This window comes from Podarcis muralis, chromosome 5, assembly GCF_964188315.1.
Source record: "Podarcis muralis chromosome 5, rPodMur119.hap1.1, whole genome shotgun sequence".
Taxonomy (NCBI): Eukaryota; Metazoa; Chordata; class Lepidosauria; order Squamata; family Lacertidae; genus Podarcis; species Podarcis muralis.
This window is the reverse complement of record NC_135659.1, coordinates 74,343,377-74,351,211: the sequence shown is the minus strand read 5'-3', so window position 1 is coordinate 74,351,211 and position 7,835 is coordinate 74,343,377. Positions and strand designations below refer to the sequence as shown.

At 44.0% G+C, this 7,835-nt stretch overlaps 1 protein-coding gene across 2 annotated transcripts in view; it reads left to right on the top strand.

Annotated features, from left to right (window-relative positions):
* Positions 1-1,385: 1,385 nt before the first annotated feature.
* Positions 1,386-7,835, top strand: part of DLGAP4 (DLG associated protein 4) — a 326,608-nt gene continuing 320,158 nt past the window's right edge. The window contains exon 1 of one of the 2 annotated variants that reach the window (XM_028734923.2): positions 1,386-1,516. The gene's annotated coding sequence lies outside the window, so the exon portion shown is untranslated. The remainder of the gene's footprint in view (positions 1,517-7,835) is intronic. The other variant, XM_028734925.2, reaches the window with a different exon arrangement.

Genomic DNA, 7,835 nt, shown 5'->3' with positions numbered 1-7,835 from the left:
TGACCTAAAATATCGACCTAGAACTGCCACTCTGAATGGGCAATGGAAGAATGAGAGGGGCTGGCCAGCCCTTATTTTCTAACTGTTTGTCTGCATGTCTGAACTCGACTTATGAGCATTTTGATTGTACAACATATGCCTTTACTATCTGCAGCCTTGGCTGTATGCAAATGAAATTACGATTGCTTATAAACTTCTGGATGGGGGGCATGGTGGACTACAGTATATGCTGCACCTTGGAGCTCATGTAAAATTAAGTGGGTTAGCAAAATAGCACAACCCCCTCCAACCTCCCAAAGCACACCTTTTCACTGCTGCTAACAGTGGAATTTTATATGACATTGTCCCTAAGCAGACCATGCCATGACTCAATCGCCATCTACTGCAAAATCCCATAGCCTTCAATGAAGCTCCTCAGAAAAAGAAAAAAAAAACACACACACAAAACTTGAGGACTGCGCCTCTAATTGCCCTTTTCTGCTGTGCAGCTTGCAAACAGAAGGGCTGGGAAATGCAAGGAGTTATTGTCATGGTCATTATTGCTAATTTGTCAGGCTGTCATTCTCTGGCCTGTGGAACAGTCACAACAATAGCAAGCGGCTCCCCACCCTCCTGTTCTTTTTAAAATACATGCCTCAAATGAAAGGAAACAGCAATTGCTTGTGGATTGGCTCTTTATTATTACTATCTCGTGCCGGATTTCACCTGCAGCTGAGCTGTGGCTATTCCATTCCAGCCGGGGAGCTCTACCCATCTCTAAAAATCAAGGCGTGCTGTGAAAACACTGACTAAGCCTCCAACCGGGCAGGGTCTGTCTGTCGCCTGCCTCTTTATATTGCCTGCATCTTCTTGCTAATAACTTATTGAGTGCCTCAGATTTTCTGGTGTGTTGACCTTATGCATGATTCAGGTTGCCAGAGGCACAATAATACGATGTGCGGCGGCAGCTTTGGCCCAGCTCTTTTCCTGCCCTAGTTTCCATTGTGTGTGTGTGTGTGTGTGTGTGTGTGTGTGTGTGTGTGTGTAGTATTCCAGGCTCCTACAAATCCAGATCTGGTTTTGGGGCCTGCCTTCTTCTTTTTCTCCTCTCTCTCTCTCTCTTGCATCTCTGCCTTTTTCTCCCTCTCTCCCTCTCTCTCTCCCTCCTCCCAACCTCTCTTCACTGTACTCTCAGGGGGATCTCACTCAGCACTGCTGCAGCATCACTAACAACCTCAATCCAGGAGACCGGGAAAGAGAGGCGGAAGGGGGAGGAAAAGCTGAATGAATGGGCATCGCACCAGTGATCATTATGGGGAGAACGGTGGCTGCTGCATAAAGAGGATTTTCTTTCTTTCCTTTTTTTATTTTAAAGGAGGGGGGTGGGTGGGAAAGGGAAGAAGACAAGGGAAAGAAGAAAGACCTGCCACAGCAATTAAGCCAGGCTTCATCGCAAAGCTTTCTTTGGACAAGTACTCCATGGCAAGGGGGAGCGTCTGCCCGGGCATCAGCTGTTGTCCCTTCCATTGACACCCAGGTGAGTCCAGCATTGTGCCGGTGGAAGAAAAAGCAGCTGTGTAGGGCCCTAACCAATGGCACGAGTGCCTTGGGGAGTGTTGGCTTTCAACAATGAAGTATGAAATGGAGAGACGCTACCGTTATTTACTGTACTCGCTATTTCAAGTGAGATGGATAGGATGTTTGTTTGTGTTTTGTGTTTGTGTGTGTGTGTGTGTATGCGGAGGAGTAGTCTTCCCTCTTATTTACCTCTTTTGTGCAACACCCCCAAATGCCAGCGATTGTTTTGCTTCTGTCAATACAGAGCCCCAGCCAGCCTTGGCAATTCTCTTGGTTACTCCACAGTTCTTAAGACCTTGAAATGTACCTGCTCGTGCTTTTGGTACCTGGTACCTGGTTCCTGATACGAGGGCTGGGGGAAGAGAATGTTAATTGCCAACAACAGTGTGTCTCTCTGTGTGTGTTTTTGTAGTGATTACATATAGTGTTGAGGAAAAGGGAGCCATTGAATGTGATTGTACTTGGCAGCAGGATTCGAGTGTTCTGTGTTGCTATTGATTTTATGCGTCACGGAGTCAGATACCATGGTGATGGGCAGCAGCGAGGTGGGTGGGTGGTTCATATTTGGGCCCACTAAGTTAGCCCCCGGTAACATCCCAAAAAGACAGGCAGGCATGACTGAGGACAACTGGTTTCATTCTGTTGTTGGGAGGTGGCAGAGAGTGTCTGAATAGCCCGAGCTGTGTTTTGACATCATAAGGAATAGGGTGAGAGAGAGTCCTTTTGGAGGAGACCTAATGATGGATTTATAGGTTTGTTGAAGAGATTTATATCTTGCATTGCCGTGAAGGTGTCTAAGGTGGTTAACAATGATGTGAAATCCAACCAAACATGATAACGAGGAACAAAGGCTGAGGGTGAAATCACTTAAAACTAACCATTTCTAGACAGAAAAATGAATAAAAAGCCAGGTCAATTACCTGCCTGAATGTAGAAGCATTTGTTTCTGGGGGTTGGGAGGAGATGTGCTGCGTAGCTGGAGAAAACTTAGGATATTTGCCAACTCACATGGCTGAGACTCATGTTCGAAGCCTTGTTCCGATTTCCTCGGTTGTACTCTGCAGTCTTCCTGGAGCACACTCCAGGAAGACGCTGTGCTCTTAAGCACTGTATATTAGTGTTTTGCATAAACTATTGAGCATATATCTGTGTTATGTGTCTAAAAACAAACATTGAGGGGTGTGTGTGCATGCAAACATGATGGTGGCACTTGACATCTGTGACATGTAATATTCCTGGATGCATGTCTATGTGTGTGTGTCTACATGATGACTAGCTGGGCATGTGGTGGCTTACTCGTGTGCTGAAATGTGATGAGCAATGCTGCATGTTCTATGCGTGCGCGTTTTTGTGTGCACGCATGGGAGTTGCAGTGGGGGAGTGTGCCACCTGTGTCGAGCAGACCTTTGTCAGCCGGCGGCAGTTCCACACCTTGTAGCAGTGTGGAGTGGGAGGGTATAAAGCCGGGCTGTGGAATAATGGTAGATGGCGGTTCTCATCAATACGTTTCACAAATGTTTCCTTTAAATTTAGCATGCAGGTGGGAAGGTGGGGAAGGGAGGGCTGCTTTCAAAAAGGAGGGAGGAAACGCTACTATTTCACTAACTCCCACTTCAGGTGTTCTGCTGGTAAAAGTAGACATTGATAAGAAATTGGGAAAGATTGGAGGGGGCAGGTGCATCCTTGTGCTTCCATTCTAGCTGTGACCTTGGAAGCACATGCCAATCATGCAGCCTTAAGTGGGGCTTCAGGAGGTGGTATGGAAGGCAAGTGTGGGGCTGGAAAGGCAGAGCAGGGCAGAAGTGTAAATTCACTAAGGGAAGGAGCTTCCTCCAAGGGTTAACAGAGAGGGGGTCCAGGTCAGATTTGAGGCAATTAACTGTGGAGTTTCTTTGTTGACATTCCATTTTCCGGATCTCTCTGTTTTTCTCCCATACTACGGGGCTCATGTTTCAGTACAGATTGCAGCCTTCTCTCCGCACTGCAAAATGTGTGATCATGGTACTTGTTGCCTGCAGAGTCCCAGTTTGCATGCTGAAGCAACTAACAGGGACAGCATTATACCACTCATCTATTTTCCCCCTTTTATTTTTTTGGATTACGTTTCCGGTTAGAGCTTCCATTGGATTTTCTCTGAGAATCTGCAGCAACAGGGAATGCATGCTGGGGCACTAGGAGATCAGCAGGGGGTGCTGTGGGGTAAAGTGCTAATCTCATCAAAAAGAGATCGAAAGTATTCTGATGACTGAGAGACATAGAGTGTCTTGTAGATGTGGGTAGATGTGAGTATAAATCTATGTTGGATAATCTCTTAGCATCTTGGTCCACATAGATCTACGGTTCTTGTTCTTTGTTGTCTCTCTGTTTTCTTGTGGTATCTCTGTAAGAAAAGGCAGGTGATCCCTTTGCTGGTGAACAAAGATCATACCTTGACAAAAAAGCCAAACTCTACCAACATGGAAACATTGCAAATTTGTGGGAAATGTGTATTTAAAATGGTGCCTCTATTACTTCATTCTAGAGCAGGGTTGGAGAACCTTTGGTCCTCCAGATGCTGCTGAACTACAACTCCCATCAGCCACAGCAAAGTTGGCCAATGACCAAGGATGATGGGACTTGTAGTTCAGCAACATCTGGAAGGCCACAGGTTCCCTTCTCATGTCCTTCGTGGGGGGGGGGGGGAGATGCACAGGGGAGAACAGAGAAGCAAATTATCCAAGGTTACACTGAGTCAGTTCATACAACTATTGTAAACATGTGGCCTGGATTTGGCACACAGTGAAGGAAGGAGCCCCCATTCACTGCCTTGCAACAATGGCTTTTTCATTATTTTGTTACAAACTCCTTTCCCAGCACTCGGTAGCATTTTACAACAACCCTGGGGCTTAGGTTAGGCTGATTGAGTTGTTCGTGGTGACCCAGTGAGTAGGGATTTGAACTTGGCTTGCAACATCTAAATCCCACACTCTGTCCACTGTACCACACTGGCATTCTGTTCCAGAAGTGGGTTTGAGCTTGACCCTCAAAGTAATACGATCCCCTAGGATCTCCCTCAGTTGGGGAATCATAGGAAGCTGCCTTGAATTGTGTCAGACCAGTGTGTTGCACAAAAATAATGATCCCAGTATAATAACTGATTAAGGAAAACTTGGCAAACTATCTTAATGATAAAACTTACACACGACAGAAACACATACTAAATAATCAAGGAAATAAATTTATGGAGAGGTTGGCCTTGTTTTTCCCATTTCATGGAATGACAAAGTAAATGACAATATTTTTCCTTTAAATTTTATTGGTATTATTGTAGGGGGGTTGTTATGTTGCCTTTCTTCCCTCTTCAAATGTCACTTCCTTTTCTCTCTTTTTTATTTCATTTGTTTTCTCCTTTTCTGTATGAGAAGCCAGGGTATTTGAGAAAGCCTCAACTAGAGCCAGGGCTTTCTCGGCTGCGGCTCCAATCTGGTGGAACGCTCTGTCACAAGAGACTAGGGCCCTGCGGGACCTGACATCTTTCCGCAGGGCCTGCAAGACAGAGTTGTTCCACCAGGCCTTTGTCAGGGCGCAGCCTGACTCCCTCCTCTGGCAACCTGCATAGAATTTTGCTTAACGGTTGCCATCAATTTGATTTTAATTAATTTTTATAATGGAATGTTTTTAGAATGTTGGATTATTTGATTGTTTGATTATTTGATTGTTGTTAGCCGCCCTGAGCCCGGCTTCAGCTGGGGAGGGCGAGATATAAATAAAATTTATTATTATTATTAATTGTTTTTGCTACATATTGTCACAGCATAATATTAATACAATTTATTTGTTTTATTTTTAAAAAATGTGTCAGACCGTTGGTCCATCTAGTTCACTATGATCTATGCTGATTTTTGCAGCTTTCCAGGGTTTCAGGTCGGAGTTTCTCCTAGCCCTACCTGGAGACAGCAGGGATTGAACCATAGCTGTCAACATTTCCCTTTTTTAAATGGAAATTCCCTTATTCCAGATAGGATTCCTTGCAAGAAAAGGGAAAAGTTGACAGCTATGGATTGAACCCTGGACGTTCTGCATGTAAAGCAGATGTTCTACCATTGAGCTACAACTCTTCCTCTAATAGTCAAACAGTAATATCATATCCAACTTATCAGTAGGCCTACACATGAGTAACATGGGTCTGAAGTGTGCTACAATAGAGCACCTAATTTTCCCCACCCACATATGATTTACTTCCCATATCTGATTTCATGTTCCACATATATTATTGGTCCTGCAGTTCATTGGGTGAATTCTCCTCCACCATCCCTGGGATTAAAAATCAAAACTCATCCAGCCCCAAACAAAAGTCCTTCAATTGATTTTTTAAATATATATATATATATATAGTTAGCATATAGTATCATAATGCAAATCTCGATATGCATACATGCAAGTGAAGGCAATAGGTTTATCTTTACTCCAGTTGCCACTCTGGATTATTTACTTATCACCGGTACTTTGCCAGGCACTACAGAGAAAATGTAGGAATGAGATTGTGATAGTTCGGAAGGCAGTCTCTCTCTCTCTCTCTCTCTCTCTCTCTCTCTCTCTCTCTCTCTCTCCTGCACCATCCCTTTATCCCTTTATTTATTCTGTTTTTGGGGGGAGTTTTATATACCACCCTTTATAAAACACGATCCTAGGGGGATGGACTGCATGTATTTGCAGATCCCTTTGAAAACCGATAAAGCAAAATGTATGGCACCCTGTGTGTGTGAGAGAGAAAGAGATACTTCAAATGATAATGGTTGGCAGTTTGGGAACAGAGTGCCTCCTGTGTTGGTCTCCTTGATAATGATCCAGACTGTGTGAAGCATGAGATCTTTTCCACATCTGGAACCAGCTGCTGTAAATTAGCAACGTTCCATTAACTTCAGGGGATTTATGCAGGTATACAAAAGATAGATCATTTGTCCTCTAACTCCACGGGTACATTTTGTGCGGAACATACCAAGCCCTTCATGTCTCTGAAATGTAGTCTTTAAAATGAACAAATTGGCAGAGAAGTTTTGAGCGAAACTCATTTCTTGCGCAGAGTGCCTTGTGTTGCGAGCCTTGTGTGCCTCTGCAGGGGTCAGGGTGCCAGAACTGCGTTTCAGAAATGAGGGATGCTGTGGCACTTTGCTGTCTGTTCTTTTTTCCTTCTATGGCCTTGTAATGATCTAAAAATAAAGGGGTGAAACCTGTTTAAAATAAGAGGCACCTCTCCAAAACAGGGAGTGTTTGGCAAGCTGTACAGAGGGAAGGAGCAAAAACAGAACCTGCATATCAAAAGCATTTGGCTGATGGATCAAGCTCAAATCTAAGACACACACAAAATAACCAGGAACCATAAAAATCCAGCAAATTTTACTCAATTGGTTTATCATACATAAAACATATAAAAGTGCAGTATACAAAACATATGAAATTTTCCAACACACTAATAAAATACATATACTTGTTATAAACCGGAGAATTCTTTAACTAGCCAGCCACAGCTTAAGCAGATTACAATTCAGACTGCCAAATGTGTTTTGACTGTTTGGTCTTCTTCAGTGACAAATCATAACACTTGAGGCTGCTCTTGAATGGGTTCTGATTGAATTTTATTTCAGGTTTGTTTACATCGGGGTTCATGTTCTTAAACATGAAAATATTCAATGACTGCATATATTAAGTTTTGCTTGCCTTCTCCTCTTATAAACATTTTCCAGGTAAGAGGAGCGCATGATGACTCAACAGTTGCTTTTTGCTTTTTTGAAATACTAATGATGAGAAATCTCCCAGTCATTAGACAATTACGGGTTGGACAAGAAATTATTTAGCTTTAATCCCAGATATCTACTGCAAAATGTAGACTAAAGTAAAGGTAAAGAGACCCCTGACCATTAGGTCCAGTTGTGACCGACTCTGGGGTTGCAGTGCTCATCTCGCTTTATTGGCCGAGGGAGCTGGCGTACAGCTTCCGGGTCATGTGGCCAGCATGACTAAGCCTCTTCTGGCGAACCAGAGCAGCACACAGAAACGCCGTTTACCTTCCCGCTGGTGCAGTACCTATTTATCTACTTGCACTTTGAGGTGCTTTCAAACTGCTGGGTTGGCAGGAGCAGGGACCGAGCAACGGGAACTCACCCCATCGTGGGGATTCGAACCGCCAACCTTCTGATCGGCAAGTCCTAGGCTCTGTGGTTTAACCCACAGCGCCACCCGCATCCCAGACTAAAGTAACCCATATTATTTAATTATTTTACCTTCTCTGTCCAGGCTCA